The 24,183-nt window shown below is 43.8% G+C and overlaps 1 long non-coding RNA gene and 1 pseudogene across 1 annotated transcript; both read right to left on the reverse strand.

The window, feature by feature from the left end:
• Positions 1-9,008: 9,008 nt before the first annotated feature.
• Positions 9,009-9,670, reverse strand: LOC100688742 (annotated as a pseudogene).
• Positions 9,671-21,816: 12,146 nt separating this feature from the next.
• Positions 21,817-22,187, reverse strand: LOC119872315. Its single transcript, XR_005360302.1, has 2 exons — positions 22,127-22,187; positions 21,817-22,001 (listed from the first exon to the last, which is right to left on the reverse strand). It is a non-coding gene; the product is annotated as an uncharacterized LOC119872315 (long non-coding RNA).
• Positions 22,188-24,183: the final 1,996 nt, after the last annotated feature.

The raw sequence follows: 24,183 nt of genomic DNA on the forward strand, positions 1-24,183 counted from the left end.
GAACGGGAATGGCGGGGGCACCCGGTGGCCCGGGCGATGGCCTCGCGGTCGTAGCCTCGACCCTGCGCCTCCTCCCCCTTGGCGTTGCGCGGTCCTAAAGATGCGCGGAGGGGATGCGGGGTCCAGGAACCTAATCTGCGTAAAATTGTTCGGATATTTACCTGATGTTTAAAACTATTGCCTTTTCTTTTTTTCTCTGATCTTATACTCACGAAAGCAACCTTCTGATAATGGATTTTAAAACTGGCAAAAAAAAAAAAAAAAAAAAAAACTGGCAACAGAGTTACTAGGGTACTAAAAATAAAATATATTCTAGAAGCCCAAATGCTTACGATATAAAAACAAGAATAGGATGCAAAAGTAGGTACAGGATGATCCCAATATTGTTAAGATCATATCCACACAAATACAGATGTGAAGTGTTGCTGGTGTTATAGAGGATTTGCATTTTGTTTTTCAGACTTTCTGATTTTCTGAAGTTTTCTGTAGTAAATATGCATTATTCTTATAATCAGAATCAAACCAATAAATGTATTTTTAAAACAAGCAGGCAAAAAAAAAAGTAATTAAAGGTCTTTTGGCCCCTATAAACTAATACATTGATTTTTCATTTACCCTTCAGCTTTAATACATTTATTTTCTACTGCCTAACGGGGAGAGAGGAGGATAGAAAACTAACGAAACAATTTGCATACTTCTGAACCTGAAAACCAGACCCTGGTGGGGGTCTCCACCCACTCCCACCTCCACCCCCAAGTTTTCAGCCTTGTAGAAATACATGAGCCTGGAGTTGTAAACCTGGGAGTTGTCAGCCTTAAGAATGGATGAGGTCACCAAAGGAATGAAGGCAGGTAGAGGAGGGATCCAAAGATGAGTCTACAGACTCCCCAACATTATGAATACAGATGAGTAGGAGGAATGGGCAGGTCCCCATCTCTTCCAGGCCAGATCCAACCCCCCTAGCATTGTTTGTCGTGATCTGACCTATTCCTGGCCCTGGGACCTGAACACCCCATGTTCCTGCATGCCTCTGTGCTGTGCTTATGCCCTTCCTTTTGCCTGGAAGCCCTTCGTTCTCCTCCTATAATTCTCCAAACAGCTTTTTCCTCATATCCCTTTGGCTTCCACATCTCTTCCCCTACAGACAAATTCACTGAAGAATTTGGCCCTTGGCTTCATCCTTCAGGGGCCCTTGGACCCTTCCCCATCCCACTTCTTGTCCCTGTGAGTAGCCTCCCCATCCTGGGCCTCAGTTCTGTGACCTCCTCTTCTTTAGTCCTTTTTCTTCCCATGGTTGCTTATTTACTGGACCACATTCTTGATTCTTTCTTTTCTGAAACCTCTCTACCTCCAAGATTCCTCCCAGACCACAACCTCCGCAGACATTCCCCCATCCCTGTTGACTATAAACTTGCTCCCTTACCACCCTGAAGCTCCACTTCCTCTGCCCTCCCCATTTTTCTGGTTCTTGTGATCCTCCTCTCATTTTTCTGGAAACCATTCTTCTGCCAATGCTGCCTTTCCGGAGGGGCCACCCACCACTCCATAGCTTTTCTTCTGGAGCATCTCCACCCCTGCCTCTCCTTTTGTCTTCCTTGCTTGCTGCCACCATCAACCTCACCCCAGGGAAATCTTCCCCTCTGCAACCCCACCCCCCAGCCTGACCTGAGAATGAGACCAGCTCCCTCTTTGCTGTTCCCAAATGCAGGTGCACAAACACTTTGTATTCTAAGGACTCATCTGCCAGTAACTCTACAGAAAGAGAAGGAATCAGCTAACAAATATGGGCATATTCTGAGTTCCAGCTCTCATGGGCACTGTTTTCCAGCTCTGCTCTTATTTCTGAGCCTTTCCTCCAAATATCTTTCCGAGGACTTGCCTGAATTGGTCACCAGATGATGTAGCCCCTCAACCTCCAGTGAACAGCTTGAGAATCCCAAGTGGTTTTGAGGGGGCTTATTCCTCCCTGTCCTGGAATAAGCCCTCCAAGGCATTTCTTCCTGTCTGCAAATTGCTAAATCCAGCCTTTTTTTTTTTTAATCTTCATTCAAGCATATTTCAGTGAGGCAATTGACACTTCAATGTGTTCTTCTTAAAACAATGTCCCAATAAACGCCATGACAAGACTGGTACTTCCCAACTGCCCTACACCCTACCTGTGGGATTATGGAGGAAAAGGAGTGGCCAGGATGTTCCTGTGAGTGAGAATCCAAAGCAGTAGGAAACTAGGAAAGGAGGGCAAACCATGTGTGGAAGGCTGCCTTGAGTAAAATTTTTCTCAATGGTTGCATCCAGGACAAACATGAGTTCCTTGCAGAGGCAGATGAACCCTGAAGCTAAAAGTTTAAGCTTCAGGGGCCCTCGCTTGCCAAAGCCCCTTCTAAGTCTCTAAGAGGGGTGCTAGCACTTGTTCACATGGTGTCCCATCCCCTCTGCTGCCTCAGACTTCAGCAAGAGTTGAATTCTCTGAAAGCTCAGGTTCACCCCGTGCTGACAGCATCCCACCTGGAGCAGGCTCTAAATTGCTAAATTCAGCTTCTTCAAGAGACTTGAGAAGTGAGGGTGAAAGTCCTAATATTAATATTAGGGTATTAATAACCTAGAGAGGGGTGCCTGGGTGGCTCAGTGGTTGAGTGTCTGCCTTCAGCTCAAGTCATGATCCTGGAGTCCTGGGATCGAGACTCACATTGGGCTACCTGCTCAGTGAGGAGCCTATCTCCCTCTCCCTCTGCTGTTCCCCAAGCTTGTGCTCTCTGGCTCTCTCTCTCTGAGAAATAAATTAGTTAAAATCTTAAAACAAACAAACAAACAAACAAACCTGGAGACACTGTCATCTGAAGGGAGCTAAGTAGCACTGGATGAGTGTTTCAGCCTTTCCTCCTCTGGAGAACAACTCTAGGAGGCATTATGTGTAGTCAAGGTGTGATCTTGATAATGCACTTTGATATCGGCTTTTCCTTCTTCTGTTACCTTTCTGCTACCTTACTCCTAGTGTCACTTCCCAAATAAATGCCTGCACCTAATAGGTCTTTGTTTTAGGTTCTGCTTTCAAGAGGATCCAACTGGAAGTGGCTCTAGAAAACCAACCATCAGGATGGGATTCTGGAACTGGACAACATTTCTGGTCATTCAACAACAAGGGCCTGTTGTTCCTTTAGGTGGAGAGTGATAGCTCCTTGGGTGCTGAAGCATTAGAATTACTAAGACCTAGTGTGAATTGCAGTAAGGAATGGTTGGAGGGGAGTCGTTAGATCATGCAATATAACTTGAATGAAATGTGAGTAAGGGTGATTATAAGGATTTTGGAATTAGCTGCTTTTGCTGAGTGCCCAGGGAACCTTGAAGAAAAAGAATGGCAGGCTCCATTCAGCCAACTAATAATATAGGGCTCAGTGTGAAAGCTTCTGGCCTCCTTGGCACTGTTTAAAAAACTCTCCTCCTGGTTTTATAGGAAGACTATTGAAAACTGGGCCAAGTATTTAACCATATGGTGCCAGAGCTGCTAGACTAAGGGCCCTGATAGGGAAGGAGTGAGACCTTGGTATCTGGGATCTGGACACTTGGGTGGTTATATCTGAAAATCTTGAACCCCCAGATTTACCTGAATCCTCTAACCAGTTAAAGAAGCCCTATGCCCTTGAAAGTAGCCTCCTCTTGGGGCACCTGGGTGATTCAGTGCTTGAGCATCTGCCTTTGGCTCAGGTCATGATGCCAGGGTCCTGGGATTGAGTCCCACCTCAGACTCCCCACAGGGAGTCTGCTTCTCCCTCTGCCTATGTCCCTGCCTCTCTGTCTCTCATAAATTAAAAAAAAAAAAAAAAGAAAGAAAGAAAAGAAAGAGGAAAGAAAGAAGAAAGAAAGAAAGAAAGAAAGAGAAAGAAAGAAAGAAAAGAAAGAAAAGAAAAGAAAAGAAAAGAAAAGAAAAGAAAAGAAAAGAGAAAAGAAAAGAAGCCTCCTCTTGACAGAAAACTCAGGTGGAACTCCCACCTGAGGAGGATGCCCCTCCTCATCCCAACCTTTCTCCTCTTTTTGCCTCCAGATTAATAACTGAGGTCAAAGTCTCAGCACAACATGAACAGGAAAATACAGGCCTACTCCGAGGAAATAGTTTACTCTGTGAAAGAATTCCAAGACTTGGCTAATATGTACTGACAGAAAAAGGGGAACTTGAGAAGGAGTAGACTTGAATATATCAGAGCAGGGTGTGGGACGTAAAGCTGGATAGGGGGAGTTTACAGACATAGTATAAGGCAACTTTTCCAAGAGTTGGGATTTAAAGTCCTGGAAAGGCTATATCAAGTCAACCTTATTATACTTATGGCAAGGTTGTTCACCTCTTGAACACAACAGTGGCTAACCATAAATGAGGTAAGGATGTTCCTACTGCCTTGGGGGCGGGGGGGGGGGGGTACTGAGGAAGTCCTGGCAATTCCTCTCTACCCCATCCCATCTGCCAAGATAGTAAACAGGAGCAATATTTCACTCCAGTGTTACTGCAGGATGGACCCACCATCTACCACAGTGTGCCAGAGTAGTGGTCCCTATTTTATCTCTATCCAATTCACAGAAAGAAGTGAGGGGCAGTGAAATAGTGCAAGGGCAGCTCCCCTCAGAGGGGGATAGGAGCCAATGGATAAATGCTCCCACCTTCTTCCCTTTAGGCCACACATTCTAAAAGACGTTATGTCTACTTCTCCGAGTCCCCAGAGGAATCAACCGCACATTTCCGATAGTATTGTCTTCACCCCTATCTAGGCTGTTCCTTTTTCTATTTTATTCTCCCTGCTTCCTAGAATCATCTCTCAAATAAACTATTAGCATCCAAGCCCTTATCACAAGCTGTGTTTTGGGGGAGCCCAAATTAAAACACACAAATTTACACTTTTGTAAAATTTACAAAAAGTAAGAAATCTTTACTTCACTTGGCTAAGTCCACTCTTTCTTTCCTCTGGTTTTTCTCTTGTCTTCATGTTTGATGATGTTGGAATGGACTCCAGCATCTTTGAGATATGGCTAAGGGGAAGTTGAGCTTTAGTCTGGGTTTAACGAAATATAATTATGTGGTTGAGCCACTTGCCCAAAGTTATTGACAGTGGGTCCAGTGTGAAGAGGCTTCCCGCAGTGCTCCAACTACGCACTGCAAGAACCTAGTTCCCTGATACCGTGATACCAATATGCAAGGCCAGAGATGAACATTTGATTTACTGCCACTGGGTGTATGTTTGTGATGAAGGATGAACTAGGCTTTTTTTTTTTTTAAGATTTTATTTATTCATGAGAGACAGAGAGAGAAAGAAAGAGGCAAAGACACAGGCAGAGAGGGGAGAAGCAGGCTCCATGCAGGGAGCCTGATGTGGGACTCGATCCCAGGACCCCGGGATCACATCCTGAGCCGAAGGCAGACGCTCAACTGCTGAGCCACCCAGGCGTCCCATGAACTAGGCTTTAAATGTACTTAATGTGTGTAAAATTCTTCCAATCACTAGGTCAGTACAATTGTAAGCAGACATTCTTGTTGGTACCTACACATAAGGTAAGATCACTCTTAACAGAATAGCCTCGACAATTTGGTATATACCTTTATATCTATACAGATACATTGTTTTCTTTTGTATAAGATTTGTGTAAAATAGAATTTATTACAATTCCTGTGTTTGTAGGGTACAACCTGTACCAGTACCATAAATGGCGATTTTATCTTTTTGTGAACTCACACCCGATGTATCAGCTCACGCCTTAGCATTTGTCTTGGGAGGTTTGGTGGCTCCAAACAAAACAGTGTACAAAACTGCCATCCATATAGCAAAATGGCCTAAAGAAACAAATGTTCTAGTGATGGAACTTTCACACATAAATCCATGAATATTGAAAAAGAGTAATTTGATTGAATAAGTATGTGACTTTGTCCAATGTAGCAACTATTATTAAATGCATTTGAGTTGCTCTTGTGTGTGCCTTAATTTCAGATTGATTTTGTATTCCTTCTCAGAATTACTGACCATATCATTTTTCAATGTGTGATATCTTAGTCTGCTTGGGTCACCATAATAGAATACCACACACTGGGTGACATAAACTACGGAAGTTTCTTTTTCTCACAGTTTTGGAAGCTAGAACTCCAACACCAAGGCTTTGGCTGGTTTGGTTTCTGGTGAGGGCTACATGCAGACTGCCAACTTCCCACCATGTCCTCCCACAGCCTTTCCTCGTGGGGGCACACAGAAAGAGAGAGCTTTCTGGCATCTTCTCTTACAGGGACACTTGTCCCATCAGATCAGAACCCCACCCTTATGGCCCCATTTAACCTTTATTATTTCCTTACTCCAGATTAGACACAAGTGGGGATTATGGCCCCGACATTTGAGCTTTGGGGGGGTGGGGGGACACAAACATTCAGTTCATAACAGAAGAGAGTGAAGTATCCTAGAGGAGGCTGAAGCGGCAAGCTGGAAAAAAAAAAAAAGACATAGAGAAAGATTGGCAGAAGCTTCAAAATGTCAGAACTCTCTTATTATATCACAAAGGAAAGTAAAATTCTAATGATCCATCTGTTTATTGTAAACCTTCATCTTATATTTCATTAAGAAAACAAGAAAAGCAGGGATTGGAGTAATGAGTCTATAAGGCAAGGCTTGCGGAAGATTGCTGGTGGCCACCAGAAGCTAAGAGAGAAGGATGGAACAGATGTTCCCTCAGAGGCTCCAGAAGGAGCCAAGTCTACCAGCACTTGGATTTTGGATTTCCGGTCTCCAGATCTGAGATAATAAATTTCTGTTGTTTTAAACCAAGAAAGAAAGCAAAGGAAAGAAAGAGACAGAAAGTGAGAGAGAGAGAAAAAAGAAGAAGAAAGAAAGAAAGAAAGAAAGAAAGAAAGAAAGAAAGAAAGAAAGAAAGAAAGAAAGAAAGAAAGAGAAAAGGAAGGAAGGAAGGAAGGAAGGAAGGAAGGAAGGAAGGAAGGAAGGAAGGAAGGAAGAAAAGGAAAGGAGAGAGAGGGAAGGAAGGAAGAGAGAGAGAAAGAAAGGGTGAAAGAGAAAGAAGAAAGGGAAGGGAAAGGAAGAAAAAAATTAAAATAAAACCTTTTAACATAGGAAACCCTCACCTTCCTTCCACCACCAAATCTACCCGCCCCCTTGCAGTTGCCCCCACATTCTCTGCCTGCATTCCTATTGGCCTGGATGAATTGCTGCTGCTCCCATCAAAGCCCAGTCCCTCCATGTGGGCTCCGAATCCCATCTCCTCTGGCCTTCTCAAGGACTTCCTCTCAGTGACCCCTCCTTCTGTGGCATTGACAGTGTTTGTCTTGCTTTTGGACCATTTCTGTGTAGCATTCAAACATGTTCTAGATCTCTCTTCATGAAAAGTGTTTTCCCTTAACCCCATGTTCCTCTCCACAGCAAAATTTATCGGAAGAATTTTCTATGCTCAATGTTGCCAGATTTTTCCATTCTCTACTAGCAACTGATTTCAGCCAGTTTTAACACTCCATGGAAACTGCTCTTGGCATGATCACCAATTATTTCCATGTTGTTAGATCCAAACTACTTTGGATCTTCTTACACTCTGTAACCTTTGACCTGGTTATTCAAGTCAACACTCTCCCAGGCCTCCCTGAGACTACATGATCTTGGTTTGCCTTCCACCTCACTAACACTTCTCAGCCTCCTCTTCTAGATCCTTCTCTTCTGCCTGAGCCTAAAATGTTGGAGTGTCCCAGGGCTCTTTATCTATATTCCCCCCCTATCAAATTATCTCATCCATTCTCATGGTTTTATATCTCATTTATATTATGATAAAATTCCCTGAGATCCATGTCTTTGTGTAATGTCCTCCCGTATCACATCAGGGTTGGTCTATGAGATCAGGAAGAGATGGTACAAGTGCTTATAAGACTAGGTCATAGTGTGGGTTCTGCCTCCTGCTCTCTTTTGGCTCTCTTGCTTTGGGGGAAGCTAGCTGCAAGTCCTGAGGACATTGGAGCCCCCTATGGAGCTATGCATGCCTCTTGCCAATAGCCGGTAAGGAACTCAGGCCTCCTGCCAATAGCTTTGTGGTTTTGCCATCTTGGAAATGGATCCTCCAGCCCCCTCAAGCTTTCAAGTGACTGCAGCCTGAACTAACAACACCTTAACTGCAACTTTATGAGAGACCCAGACCCAGAATAACCCAGCTAAGCTGCTCCCAAATTCCTGACCAATGGAAACTGTGAGATAATAAGTGTTTGTTGCTTTAGGCTACTAGGTTTGGGGGTAATTTGTTATGAATCAGTAGATAACTAATCCAGCGCCTAAGTTTTCATCTCCAGCCTTGTCCGCTCCACAGCTCCAAAGTCATATATCAAAGTACTACCTGAAATCAACCCTTAAATATCAAAAAACATTTCAAAATTAACAGGGGAAAACCAAGTCATGATTCGGAAAACCCCACTACTACTCAGTTTCTATTTCGGGAAAAATCTCTATCTCAGTAATGGTAAGCAGAAGGAGTTAGAGGTCTCTGGATAAAGAAAGACAGGACATAGCCTTCTTGACTAAGAAAAGTCTTGTAGGCCCTCAGCCATCTTGTGACCTATACCCAACAAGCACTACTTGCCCAAAACACATTTCTTGCAGAACTTCCTGGGATATGTTGAAATTGCAAAATAGATCCCAGTAGATGATTCCAAGGGAACAAAACATGTAAGAACAAATAACTACTGTCAGGTCAGGCCCAATAAATCTGTGGTAAAACTCCCAGCTTTGATTCAGAGGTGAAGAGTGACCTGATGCACATTCTTGAGTTACCTTTCCACAATCTAACCCCCTTTGATCACTTAGATACCAGACCAACTGGAGCCAGAGAATTGATGATGCTCATCCTTGCTGGCCCTGTGACTTCGACCTAGACCCTGTCACCGTAAGATGACTTTTGCCCCAATTCCATGCTGAATACCCTATGGCACAAGCCCTTTCATGAATATGTATGTCCCTTTGGCCTAAACATTCCCCGTTTTGTTTGTTTGTTTGTTTGTTTTTGTGGTTAAAAGTCAAATTTATTAGAAGATTAAGAGATGTATTATAACTGGACTATAAATACTGCACAGATGACTTTATTCACAGTCATACTGCACAGAGATATAGTCAGTGCCAACCTATTTTGTGGATACTCTTGTTCTTTTGTTCCAAGAAAAATTTGCACCGTAAGACTTGGACTTGGGTTTTGGAACCTTCCTCTCTTCAATGTCATAGCTCCACCCATTTTTTTCTGCAAAGGCAGCTGCATCTTCTTTAGTACTGAAGGTTAAAACCATGTTGGACAAAGGGTCAGCCGTTGATGCCCAACCCATCAAAGGATTTTCCCATCGCTCCCTGGTATCAAACTCCATCTTCCATTTCTTTGTGTTATTTACTCCAGACTGCATGTTATCGCGAGCAGGAACAAAGATCCTGACTTTTCTAGTTTTGATATGCTCTTCTGGAACACCAGTTAAAGTAGTAATATCCAATTTTTCATCAACTGTTATGAGTTGCGTGTCTCGAGCTTGGTCCTGTGCCAACCTCCATGTGGAAGTGCTTAATGACCTGGCAGGAGCCCTGGAAACGGAACGGGCGGCTGCAGCCGCGGCCCTTTCCCCCCAGAGCATTCGCCTCAGCGCCGCTGACATGGAGGCCGCCGCCATCTTGCTGTAGGCTAACCCCCGGTTTTGTTCAAGGAGGCACTGCTTTAGGAAATATCCCTGATGCTTTCTACTTGTGGCAGGTAAAACCCTTCCTTCTCCTATTCTTTGGCTTGGTTGTGTCTTTTGGCTCTGTACCTACCAAGAAGTGAACCCAGTTTTGGGTAACATAACGACTCAGCTTCTGAGGCCAGAAACTTAGGAGTTATGATTGATTCCTTCTTTTCCCTCACCTTCCACATCAATCCAAAATGAATCTTGCCTGTTTACAACCATATTGCTACTGCCTTCATCCAGACCACCAACCGGCATCTCTCACCTGGACTGATCATCTCCCTTTTTCCATATGTGCCCATCCCACAAGAGCAACCACAGTGAATGATCTTTATAAAGATTATTCCATGTCACCTGGCTAAAACCCTCTACTGGCTTCCCAGTACACTATAGAATAAAATTCAAACTCCTTACCATGGTCTACAAGGCCTTGTGTGACTCAACCCTGCTAACTCTCATTCATTCATTCTCTAAACATTGAACCATTTTTCTGGTCCTCAAATACTCCAAGCCCATTCCTGCCTTACAGACTTTATGTAGATTTCTCCGACAGTTTCTCCTTTCTCATTCTGGCCTCAGCGAAAACATCACCTCCTAAGTAAGTCCTCCTCCACCAACTTCAAAATGCAATTACAATAACTAATCATAGTGGTCATTAGGGCTGTTCACCAAATATTTCTGGTTCTCTGCCTTTCTAGACACATGATCTTGCCCCTCTGAAGTTAGGTGTGACAATGTAACTATTTTTGCTAAGTGGAATATAAATAGCAGACATTTAAGGGCCAGTGCCTGACCTGACACATCCCTTTTTCCTGACTTGGTGATCATGGAAGCATGAGGCACAATAAGGCTTCCATCAGCCTGAGTTCCTGAGTGAGTTAGGGTGATCAGTGCCCCCCTTCCAACCTGTGATGGATGTGTGGCAGGAATGAGAAATTAACCTTTATTGTTTCAAACAACTGAGGCTTTGGAGCTGTTTGTTACCACAGCATAATTAGCCTAACCTGGCTGATACACTATGTGCCGAGTACTGGGTGCTTTATATGTATTAACTTATTTACTTCTCACAGTGACCCTGTGACATAGACACTATTGTGGTTTTTTGTTTTTGTTTTTGTTGTTGTTTTTATTGGTGTTCAATTTGCCAACATCTAGAATAACACCCAGTGCTCATCCCATCAAATGCCCCCCTCAGTGCCCGTCACCCAGTCACCCCCACCCCCCGCCCACCTCCCTTTCCACCACCCCTAGTTCGTTTCCCAGTTAGGAGTCTCTCATGTTCTGCATAGACACTATTGTTATCCTATGTTATAAATGCAGTGACTGAGGCACAGCAAATTTAAGTAACTTTTCTAATACCACAGAGCTAGTAACAGGCAGAGGTGGAATTTGAACTTAAGCATTCTTACGAAAGTTCTATCCATTAGCTAAAACGTGTTCTGTTTTATGTTACTGAAAGCTGTGCTTAGAAAGGAGATCCTGATATAATGGCAACATGGGGAAATCTCAAAACGTTATGCTGAGTGAAAGAAGCTAGACACAAAAATCATCCTGTGTAATTCTATTAGTGTGAAACTCTAGAGAGGCCAGATCTAACCCATAGTGACACAAAGCAGATCGGTGGTTTCTTGGGGCTAAGCATGAGGACAGGATTCCCCAGGAAGGGTCAGAGGGTTCCAGATTTATACCTGTAGTCACTCTGTAGTTCTGTCTCTCAAACACTTTCAAACTCATGTTGTAACAGGAATCGACAGAGCTATGGGTTTTATTGTATATTCATACATATATAGACAAAAGGGAACTGTCTGTTTTTATCCTCAGGGCTGACAAATACATATATGAATATAAGTATTTACATCTTTTAGGAATACAGAGATATCACATGATATTTCAATTGCTATTTTATCTTTTTTTTAAAGTAATCTCTACACTCAAGATGGGGCTAACACTTACAACCCCAAGATCAAGAGTCCCATGCTCTACTGACTGAGTCAGCCAAGTGCCCTTGGTATTTCAATATCAATACCGAGGCAACAGTTATAAAGTGCAACAACCAATTAAGATAACATATTTTAGAAGTTAAAGATTATTTTTAGAAGATCCAAAAAAATTGTCTTTAAGTTCAGTGTCTTAAAAGGCTCTTCCCCAATCTTGCAGAAATAATTCAAGGACAGTTTTATTGATTATTTAAGACAAATTCTTGAGGTATAGTTTACATATAATAAAATGCATACCCATTCTAAGTGTACAGTTTGATTAGGCTTGGCAAATGTATACACCTGAATACCCACCACCACCATCAAAAGGTAGAGCTTTGCCACTACTCCAAGCAGGTCCCTCTGACCCTTCCTAGACAATCCTGTCCTCACGCTTGGCCCCAAGCAACCACCGATCTGCTTTGTGTCACTATGGGTTAGATCTGGCCTCTCTAGAGTTTCACACTAACAGAATTACACAGGATGATTTTTGTGTCTAGCTTCTTTCACTCAGCATAATGTTTTTGAGATTTCCCCCATGTTGCCATTATATCAGGAGCTCCTTTCTAAGCACAGCTTTAAGTAACATAACACGTTTCAGCTATGGACAGAACTTTCATAAGTATTTCCAAGTCCACACATCATTAGGATAAGATTCTTTGAACCAGTTTTATGACATGGAGCCGTGTCCACGCATCTGCAGTTGCTGGAAAGAGGAGACATGCCCTTCCTGAAATTCCTTTCCTCCTGCTGCATTCTCAAGACCCAATATCAGCTTTCCACCACCACCTAACTGAAAAAGGTTTAACTGAAAAGAGCTAAAAAAAAAAAAAAAAAAGAAAGAAAGAAAAAGAAAAAAGAGCTCAAAACTGACTACATGGGAAGAAGAAAAGCAGAAACTAATTTTAAGCGAGAGGAATAAGGGGGCATGTAACGTTCTCCTCTGATAAACCTGCTATAAATCAACACCCTCTCCAGTCACCTTCTCACATCTCCCTGATTTATCCGTGACACGGGTCACAGTCTGAAGTGACCTCGCTCGTTTCCCTCTCGGCATACTGGCGGTAGACTGAAGAAGCTTCACGAGCACCCGCATCCCTCCCCGGGAGAGGAGCCTACGCTCTCCCCCTCAGCAAGGCACCCGCGGCCTCGCGATGCACTTGGGCCAGGTCCGGCCTGGGGGGAGCACGGCCGCAGCTCGCTGGGGCGCAGCCTCCCCTCCCCGACGCCGCGGACCGCCCGGCCGAGCCTCCGAGCTGGAGCGCGGCGCGGAGCGCAGCCCCCGCCCGGCCGCCGTGGGTGAGCGAGAGCCGCGCGCAGCAGCCGGAGCGGGGCCCGCGGGGCCGGCGCCCCCCCCCCATCGGGCCCTGCCCCCATTCAGCAGTTAAACTGCTTCCACGCTCCGCTTCCAGCAGCTGCACCCAACGCCCGTCCGTCAGGTGGCTCCTGAGCTGCGCTCACGGGCGAGGCTGCCGGGGCGTCCTAGGAACGGAGCCGGGGGGGCGGGGGGCGGCCGTCTCCCCGTTGCCCGGCATCGCGGGCTCCCCCGGGGGTCGAACACGGGCTGCTTCTGCCTCCTGCCACCAGGGAAGGGACGGGGAAGCCCTGGCCGCAAGCTGGGCCCCGAGCCAGGGCCCCAGGGCCCCGCGGCCCGGTCTCCTCCTGGGCCTGCGCCCGGTTCGCGGGGACGCCGCGCCGACTGGACTCTGGACGAGACCTTCCCGCCCTTTCCTCTCTCGCATTTCATCCGCCGGCACTACCTGCCCCTGCCCGGGCCGCTCTGCCCCCCGTTGGTCTCGGGGGCCGCAGCGTCCCCCGTCCCGCTCTCCGGGTCGCCTTCCAAGCTCAGCTCAGATGCCAGCTCTTTGGTTTCCCCTCGGGAGGAACCCGTCCCCCTCCCTTCCCTCTGGGACAGCAGCCGCGACCGCTTGCGCTCCGGGCCCCTCCTGGTCCCCGGACTTCCCCCACGTGGGCGCCGCCCCCCAGGTGGGAGCCCGCAGAGCCTCGCGGGGCAGAGGCGACCTGGGGTGTGTGGCGGGCCCACTGCATTGCTGTGGCTTGGGGACGACTGTGACAGCAACCCCCGTGAGCCGAAATCCTGCGAAGGGGTCCTCTCAGGGGATCCCTGAGGGAATGAAGGCCCAGAGAGGTAAAATGACTCGTTCAGCACACCCCAAACTGCATTTACCATTGTTGATGGCACCTTCACTCCTTTTCCCAAATTACCCTACATTCCAAAGGCCTATCTGATGTTTAGAAAGTACTAATGGAGTATGCTTCCCCTTGTGGTGGGGAGCAGCACGGAAATGTCCCTGCAAAGACTGTATGGTCACAGCCTGGAGCTTCACAAGCGAGTCACAGGACACTCAGCTGCTCAGAGCACAAGGGCGAGACTTCCTTTTTTTTTTTTTCAATAGATAAATTTTATTGTATTTAAACAGTATCTCAGATAGGTCTTGGGACTCATGTGGCATCTTCTTGTTTCTCTACCTGAACGACCTCAAATCTTTTTCATCAATCCACTAATCAATTCCTTTTTGAGAGGCAGATAACACCTAAAAATTTTCCGATAGCCTTGTGATTAACTGTTAGAGCTTGCTGAATCAGAGAAGGTGAATTTGGTACGATTTTTTTTATGGAGGTTAAAATTCACAGCAAAGGATATTAAGTGTTTGCTAAGTCTATCCCTTTTACCACCCAACATCAATATCCACTTTCCTCCCATACTTCAAGTAGGATGCCATTATTACCCCAAATGCTGTCCCCCCAGTCCCAGAACAGCCATGTGGGCTACACACTCTGCTATAATCCAGTGTAAGAGGATTTTTTTTTATTCAGCTTTTATTTTTTAATGAAACATAGTCCAGTAGTTCCAAGATACAAAATTAATCAGTTCTGAAGTGATTAATGACAACAGCACACCAATCTATCCTTCCTTAGGGGAACAGTCTCCTCCCTGATACCCTCCTTAGTCACAATGCAGATTCTGAGTACATCCCCAGTGTACACATCCCTCTCTGCTGCAGAAATGAAGACGTCTTTCACAAGCCGCATGGCTCTGTCCAAGGACAGCAGGACATGCTCCACATTCTGCATGTTCTTAAAACCAACCTGGTTGTCAAGCAGCAGCTGGAGCATGGCACTTGCTGAGCCTCCAGCCTTGAAGGAGTCTCTCTGGTAGGACCCTACTGGGCCAAAGCTGTACACAGCCTATCTCTCAGCTCTGCCTCAGTGTCCCTTAAGCACAGATTTGGGTGTACGATTTTCACAGCACATTCGGAAGTCACTCTTTGGTGGAAGTCACACCACCTCCAGACCCTCCATCTGCCCTCTTGCTTTCTCTGTACCTTCTCTGTCCTTCTGTCTTCTCTTCCCACCTCCTACCTGGAGTGGGGACTTGAAAGAGGAGGGGCTGAGCAAGGGGCTGGGGTGCTGCTCCCATAATGCTGCCAGAGCCCCTGGGCTGATTCCTTGAGTATCTCCTTGAGGATCCCCCTTCCCAAGGCCCTGCTCCTGAAGGGGATCCCCCTTGGGCCTGTGGGCTCCATGGACGCTGCTGGCAGAGCTGGTTCCTGCCCCCCCGGTGCTGGTCTAAGGCACAGCTGGTCGTCCAGGGCAGCCGGCCTTTGGCCCTCCTCCCTCTTCTGGTTTTGTGAGGAGTGGGTGGGGTGCTACTGCCTGGGTCCTCCTTCTTGCTCTCTGAAGACCAGCCTGGGGGCCCTTTCCCATTGGCCTTGGAAGGCAGCATTCACAAAGCACTGAGGGATTCATGTCTTACTCACAAGGGTTTGTCTCATTTACCTTCTTCCAGTTAAGGATTCAAAAGATAAGTTGGGACTTGGGAAGCTCACGGTGCCTCTCCTAAGTGGTTCAGGAATGTTGTCCTTCAGCTCCCGTCATCTCAGGGGCTTGGTCTGGGGCCCTCTCCCCTTTTTGCCTCTTCCAACTCCCAGCTAAATAGAAAGCCCTCTTTCCGGCAGGGTGAAAGTGCCCTGAAAGTGTCCTGACAGTAGCCAAGGAGTGTCCATTTGGGAAGAGTAGCCTGGATCCTAGGCCTTTGCAGGACCTGACCCCTGAGGGTGAGGGGGTCCCCGATCCACCCTCAACCAGCCCCCATCTTCATCTCTGCCTCTCCTCCCTTGCCAGCCTGTCCATTCCTCTGTGTCCCTTGGTCCCAGTGAAAATTAAAGCCACTTAAAATGGGCAGCACAGTGCCTGGTACCACACAGGCCCTCAATAAACATTTGCTGAACACATGAAAGAACTTAAAAAAAAAAAAAAACCAGTAACTTTCTGGTGCTGAACAAGCCATACCTGACCTCATTTGAACCCAACAGATAGGTTTTTTTCACCCAATAATTTTCAGATTTTTAACAAGAGACCTGCTGTTCTGAATAAAGACCAAAATGGGGAAATGAGCACACATGGACCTCATCCTAATGGAAACCCAATGGAACACCCTTGCTCATGTGCTATAATTGACTACAGAGGAACTGTCACCAGTTCCTCTCCGTTTATTAACCCGAAGCCTCTTGCTTTTCTTTCCAATTGATTTCTACACTGATGACATCCCTCTGCAGCTTTCCTTTGGGCCTTTCACAGTGACCATCCATTCAGAGTGATAGCATTTTCTGGAATGTAGACAGTCTGGTTACTGAAAATGGTCTTTATTCTCACAGTGGGTTCAGCAAAGAGAGCACCATAAAGATTATTTTTTAAACAGTTTTATTGAGATAAAATACCACATAATTCATTCATTTACAGTGTACAATGCAATAATTTTAGTATATTCCCAGAAGTGTGTGACTATCATTGCAATTAAGTTTGAAACATTTTCATGACCTTGAAAGGAAACTGTGCTCTTTGCTTTCTTTTTTTTAAGTTGGTCTGCTTTTCTTTACTTTTTCTTTCTTTTTTTTTAATTTTACTTATTTATTTGAGAGAGAACACAAGCAGGGGGAGCAGCAGAGGGAGAGGAACATGCCTAGGGGAGCCCAGGGTACTTCGGGGAATCAGAGGTATTCTTCAAGGTCAGCCACAGGACAGGCATCTGCTAAGGAAGCACATGGAAGCTCTGCTTGGATCCTGACCCTAAGGAGGCAGCTTGTCAAACTGATCCACTTCTTATGACTTCACCTTTAGGGAGGGTCAATAACCAGAAATCTGAAAGCCCAGCATAGTGGGTTGAATAGTGCCTCCCCTGAACCCCAAATTCATGTCTACTCACGAGTTCAGAATGTGACTGTATTAGTTTTCTAGGGTTTCTATAATGAAGTAAGTATTACTCTAGCAGCTTTCTGGTGATTCCTTGGAGTTTTCTAAATATAGAATCCCACCATCCATGAAGAGACATAGTTCTACATCTTTCCAATTAGGGTGTCTTTTATTTCTTTCTCTTGTCTAATATATGCTGTATAGAACTTTTTGTACTATATTGAATAGCAGCAGTAAAAGCAGGAATCCTGGTCTTTTTCCTTATCTTAAAGGACAGACTTTCAGTCTATGAATATGATGTTAACTGTGGGTTCCTCATAAATGCCTTTTATCTAGCAAATATTTTAAATTTTTGTTCACATTAAGATACTCTGGTGGGTTTTTTTGGTTTTTATTTTTAAAATTTTATTTATTTATTCATGAGAGATACAGAGGCATAGGCAGAGGGAGAAGCAGGCTCCCTGCAAGGAGCCCGATGTGGGACTTGATCCCAGGACCCCAGGATCATGCCCTGAGCCCAAGGCAGATGCTCAACCACTGAGCCACCCAGGTGCCCCTGATCTATAATCTTCTTTTCTTCTGATGTCTTTATCTGGCCTTGGTATCAAGGTAAATCTAGCCTCATATGGTGACTTAGGAAGTATGCCCTCTTCAAGTTTTTGGAGGAGTTTAAGAAGCATTGGTGTTAATTCTTTAAATGTTTGTTAGAATATACCGTGCAGCCATTTGGTCTAGGACTTGTTGGGAGATTTTTGATTATTGATTCAATCCCTAGCTATACATATGTTCAGATTCCCTATTTCTTCTTGAGTCAGTTTATATAATTTGTATGTTTTAAGGAATTTGTCCATGTCTTCTAGGTTATTTAATTTGACATACAACTGTTTATGGTATTCTCTTATAATCCTTTCTTTAAAAAAAATTTATTTATTCATGAGAGACACACAGAGAGAGGCAGAGACATAGGCAGAGGGAGAAGCAGCCTCCATGCAGGGAGCCCGAAGTGGGACTTGATCCTGGGACTCCAGGATCACGCCCTGGGTCAAAGGAAGGTGCTAAACCACTGAGCCACCCAGGGGTCCCTATAATCCTTTTTAAAAAAAAAAAAAAAAAGATTTATCCATTTATTCATGAAAGACATACAGAGAGGCAGAGACATAGGCAGAGGGAGAAGCAGACCCCTCACAGGGAACTGGATTCGGGACCTGATCCCAAATTCCAGGATCACACCCTGGGCTGAAGGCAGTGTCAAACCGCTGAGCCACCTGGGCTGTCCATGCACAAAATTCTTAAATTTGCATCAAGCTAATCTATTTTTTTTTCCTTTGTTGCTTATGTCTTTGGATCATATCCAAGAAATCATTGCCAAACCCAATGCCCTGTGGCTTTTTCCTTGTGTTTTCTTCCATGGGGTTTATAGTCTAGGTCTTTTTTTTTTTTTATAGTCTAGGTCTTGTATTTAGGTCATAGATCCATTTTTGTTCATGTTTTTTTTTTAAGATTTTAAAAAATTTATTCATGAGAGACAGAGAGAGACACAGGCACAGGGAGAAGCAGGCTCTCTGCAGGGAGCCCAACGTGGGACTTGATCCCGGGTCTCCAGGATCATGCCCTGAGCTGAAGGTGGCGCTAAACCACTGAGCCACCCGGGCTTCCCAGTTCATGTTTTTACATGGCGTTCTGTAAGGGTCCAGCTTCATTCTTTTGTACATGGATATTCACTTTTCTCAGCACCATTTGTTAAAGACTATCTTGCCCCATTGAATGGTTTTGACACCCTTGTTGAAAATTATTGGACCATGTAGATGAGAATTTATTTCTGAACTCTATTAGTCCTTATGTCTGTCTTTAGGCCAGTATCACACTATTTTGATTACTGTAGCTTTGTGGTAGATTTTGAAGTCAGGAAGTTTGAGATCTCTTTTTTCTTTGTTTTATTCCCATAATTGTCTTGGTTATTTGCAGTCCCTTGGGACTCCATGTGAATTTTAGTATGGGCTTTTCTATTTTTCCAAACATCATTTGGACTTTGATTTTAAAAATTGCATTACGCCTGTAGATTACTCAGCATCCATGAACACAGCAGTGTTTTCTAGTTTTAATTGTACAAATCTTTCACCTCTTTGGTTAAGTAATCATACATATTTTATTCTTTTTGTTTTTTTAAATATTTATTTATTATTTATGATAGAGAGAGAGAGAGAGAGAGAGAGACAGGAGGAGGGAAAAGCAGGCTCCATGCCAGGAGCCCGACGTGGGACTCAATCCCAGGACTCCAGAATCGCACCCTGGGCCAAAGGCAGGCGCCAAACCACTGAGCCACCCAGGGATCCCCACATATTTTATTCTTTTTGATGGTATTGTAAATAAATTTTCCTAATTTCTTTTTTGAATTGCTCAGTGTTAGTGTGTAGAAATGCAATTGATATTTATGTGTTGCCTTGTATCTTGCTATTTTGTTGCATTTATTAGTTCTAACAGTTTTTTGATGAAATCTTTAGGACTTTTTTGCATATAAAGTCATATTGTCTGTCTACAGAAATAATTTTATTTCTTCTTTTCCAAATTGGGTGCTCTTTCTTTTTCCTGCCTGATGGCTCTGATTAGGACTTCCAGGACTATGTTGAAGAAGTGGGCATCCTTACCATGTTCCCAATCTGAGAGGAAAAGCTTTCCATCTTTCACCCTTGAGTACAATGTTTGCTGTAGATTTTTCATATATGGCTTATACTGAGTTAGTTTCCTTCTATTTCTAGTTTGTTGTGAGTTTTTGTCATGAATGGGTGTTGAATTTCGTCGATTGCTTTTTCTGCATCTACTGAATGATTATATGGGGTTTCTTCCCTTCATTCAGTTAATGTGTTATATAATATTGATTGATTTTAGAATGTTGAACCATCCTTGCATTCTAGGGGGAAATCTCACTTGGTCATGGTGTATAATCCTTTTAATATGTTACCATTACTGGGGCACCTGGGTGGCTCAGTCGGTTAAGGTTTGACTTCAGCTCAGGTCATGATCTCAGGGTCCTGGGATCAAGCCCTATAATACTGGGCTCCCTGCTCAGAAGGGAATTTGCTTCTCCCCCTCACTCAGCCCCTCCCCCTGTTCATCCCCTCTAGTGTTCTTTCTCATATAAATAAATGTTTTTTTTTTTTAAGATTTTATTTATTCAGGGATCCCTGGGTGGCGCAGCGGTTTGGCGCCTGCCTTTGGCCCAGGGCACGATCTGGAGACCCGGGATCGAATCCCACATCGGGCTCCCGGTGTATGGAGCCTGCTTCTCCCTCTGCCTGTGTCTCTGCCTCTCTCTCTCTCTCTGTGTGACTGTCATAAATAAAATAAAATAAAATTAAAAAAAAAAGATTTTATTTATTCACTAGAGACACACAGAGAGAGGCAGAGACTTAGGGAGAGAGAGAAGCAGACTCCCCACAGGGAGCCTGATGTGGGACTTGATCCCAGATCCTGGGATTGCAACCCAAGCCGAAGGCATTGCTCAACTGCTGAGCCACCCAGGTGTCCCTAAAATTGTTTTTAAAATATGTTACTATTACTTTTAAAACAGTAACATATTTATTTTTTTTAAAGGATTTCTTTGAAGGAATGTCTAGCACTGTCTAGAATGTCAGAAAGGTCAAGTAAGACTGATGGGAATTTAGTTAAGAGATTTTTGTTAAACTCATACATGAATGTTCTTAGTGGCACTATTCATAATAGCCAAAAAATGGAAACAACCCAAATGTCTACCATTAATGGTTAAACAAAATATGGCATATCCATATAATTGAGTATTATTCAGCCATAAAAAGGAATGAAACTCTGATACATGCTACAATGTGGATGAACTTTGAAAACATTATGCTAAGTGAAAGAAGCCAGGCACAAAAGGCCACATAGTATACAATTCTATGTATATGAAATACCAAATAGATAAGCCCATAGACAGAAAGTGTATTAGTGGTTTCAAGGGGTTTGGGGGAGATGTTCAGATCAGGTTGGGAGGTTGAAGAAGACATGAGGCTTTGGTTTAGCTGCCAGGGGGAGGTAAGGGAAAGCTGAGAAAGAATAAGTGAAAAACTGAATGTTTGCCTAAGGTTATAGGCCCAGTCTTGCCCATTCAGGTGGCCATAGGAGTTGGTAAGAGATTGCGGTTACTAAGAACAAGAAATTAGGAAAAGTCTGTAGAATTTCTGCATGTAATGTGGTGGCTGATGGTAAGCAGGATTCTGGTGAGCCTACTGGTGAGGCTGGAAGAGCTAGAAAGTCTTCAAGAAAGGGAAGAAGATGAATCCCACAAAATCTAGGTGAACTTAAAGCATTCAGTGCAACATCTGGCCTAAGTAGAAAATACTTATTTGTTTAAAATAATAGTTAATTGAGCACTGGGTGTTGTATGTAAGTGATGAATCAGTGAATTCTACTCCTGAAACCAATATTGCACTATAAATTAACTAATGCGAATTTAAATAAAAACTTAAAAATGAAAAATAAAATACTAGTTGATTATTTTAGAGGGATATCAGCTTTCTTGTGGTGTAATTCACATATCATACAATTCATCCCCCTACATTGGTCAACTGTTTTTTGCCTAGGGTGCCAAGACAATTTAATTTGGTATGAAGAGTCTTTTCAACAAATGGTACTGAGACAAATAGATTTCCATATGGGAAAGAATGAAGTTGGACCTTTTCCTTACACTATATAAAAAAATTAAAAAATTAAACTCACATCCTAGTAGGTATGAAATGATATCTCATTTTGATTTTGATTTGCATTTCCCCAATGATTAATAGTGTTGAACATCATTTTGTGTGCTTATTGGCCATTTTCATATTTTCCTTGGAGAAATATCTATTCAGATACTTTGTCCATTTTCAATTCAATTAAATAAAATTTAAAATAATATCCAATTCATTATTGAGTTATAATAGTTCGTTTTGTATTCTGGATACCAGACCTTTATCAGGTACATGATTTACAGATATTTTCTCCCATTTTATGAATGTCTATTCACTTCCTTTGAAGCACTTAAGTTTCTTGTCGGCTTCTCGTTTGGGGTGATGAAATGTTCTAAAATTGATTGTAGTGATGATCACACAGTTCTGTGAACACACACCAGAAGCCACTAAACTGAACCCTTGTCCATCGAAAGATGAATGGATAAAGAAGATGTGGTTTATGTATACAATGGAATATTACTCAGCCATTAGAAACAACAAATACTCACCATTTGCTTCAACGTGGAGGGACCTGGAGGGTATTATGCTGAGTGAAATAAGTCAATTGGAAAAGGACAAGCATTATATGGTCTCATTCATTTGGGGAATATAAAAATTAGAGAAAGGGAATAAAGGGAAAGGAGAAAAAAAATGAGTGAAAATATCAGTGAGGATGACAAAACATGAGAGACACCTAACTCTGGGAAATGAACAAGGGGTAGTGGAAGGGGAAGTGGGCGGGGGTCTGGGGGGACTGGGTGATGGGCACTGAGGGGGGCACTTGGCGGGATGAGCACTGGGTGTTATGCTATATGTTGGCAAATTGAACTCCAATAAAATAAAAATAAAAATAAATAAATTGAACCCTTAAAAGGGTGTGTCTTGGGGCTCCTAGGTGGCTCAAACATCCAATTCTTGGTTTCAGCTGAGGTCATGAGCTCATGGGTTGTGAGATGGAGCCCCACATAGAGCTCTGTGCTCAGCATGGAATCTGCTTGAAAATTCTCTCTCTGCCTGCCCCCTATGTGTGCACATAAGTTCTCTTTCTCTCTAAAATAGATAATTTTTTTTTTAGAAAAGGTGTGTCTTGTGGCATGTGAATTATATCTCAATAAAGCTATTATTTTAAAAAATAAAGTAAGGAATGAGTAAAATGAGTAGATAATGAGCACTTAGGAAAAAAACTGATGGAGCACTTGGGTGGCTAATTTGGTTAAGCATCTGACTCATGGTTTCTGCTTAGGTCATGATCTCAGGGTAGTGGGATCAAGCCATGTGTTAGGCTCCACACTCAGTGCAATCTGCTTGGGATTGTCTCTCCCTCTGTCCCTCCCCACACTTGTACATTCTCTCATCTCTCTAAAATAAACAAATGAAATCTCTGGAAAAAAAAAAAAAAAGGAAAGAATTGACATAGGAACCCAATACAGTTTTACCTAAATACAAATCCTATAAAACTAACCTCATGTTCCTTTTTGATAAAGTGATTTTTGATCAGATCTTTTGATAACATCCTTTATCCAGGCCTAAAAAGACTGCGTGAGGGAATACTCTAACAAAGGCTATCTGGATTTCAGCAAGACGTTTGAAAAATGACCTATTTTTGGAAAAATGTAGAATGAATGACACCATTACTGAATGGTTGAGCAAATATAACCCCCAAATGCCAATTAAAGGTAAGCTGGAAAAGGTCTCAGATTATATGGCATAGGGCTTCAGCCACCTGCCTTACTTTCTTCATCATTTTTATTGGTGATTTTAGCTGAGAAAAATTGATAAAATCCTGATGAAATTTGATGGATTCAGAGAACCAAGCCAACTTTAACTGGCTGAATTCTACAAGGAAAAATTGCTCAGAACCAGTGATTCCCTTTTCCCTTAAGTTTTCTTTCTTTTTTTTTTTTTTTTTTTTTTTCTTTCTTTTTAAATTGAAATGCCTTGGGGCACCTGGGTGGCTTGGTGGGTTAAGTATCTGACTCTTAATTTCGGCTCTGGTCATGATCTCAGGATCATGGGACGGAGCCCTGCATCTGCCTCTGTGCTCAGCACAGTCTGCTTATCTCTCTCCCTCTGCTCCTAGTGCCCCCCGACAACCCCCACCACTGCTCATGCATTTTCTCTAAAATAAATAAAATCTTGGGCAGCCTGGGTGGCCCAGCGGTTTAGCGCCGCCTTCGGCCCAGGGTGTCATCCTGGAGTCCCGGGATCAAGTCCCATGTCGGGCTCCCTGCATGGAGCCTGCTCTTCCCCCTGCCTGTGTCTCTGCCTCTCTCTCTCTCTCTCTCTCTCTCTGTGTCTCTCATGAATAAATAAATAAAATCTTTTAAAAAATAAAATCTTTTTAAAAAATACATTGACATGCCTCTAAGTGTTATCCTGTCCCTAAACACGTGTGTACGAAGCCCACCGAGTGCCCAGCATCACATGCTAGCTGGATGACTGGCTCTACCACCAAGTACACCAGTCCCCCCGTCACAGGACACGCTGTGATGGTGCCTGATTGTTCGGGGAAGGGTGGGTTAAGCAAGGGGAGAATGAGCAGGGGAGCCTAGAGGACACGGGGAGA

This window comes from Canis lupus, chromosome 6 (genome assembly GCF_011100685.1).
Source record: "Canis lupus familiaris isolate Mischka breed German Shepherd chromosome 6, alternate assembly UU_Cfam_GSD_1.0, whole genome shotgun sequence".
NCBI classification, from domain to species: Eukaryota; Metazoa; Chordata; class Mammalia; order Carnivora; family Canidae; genus Canis; species Canis lupus.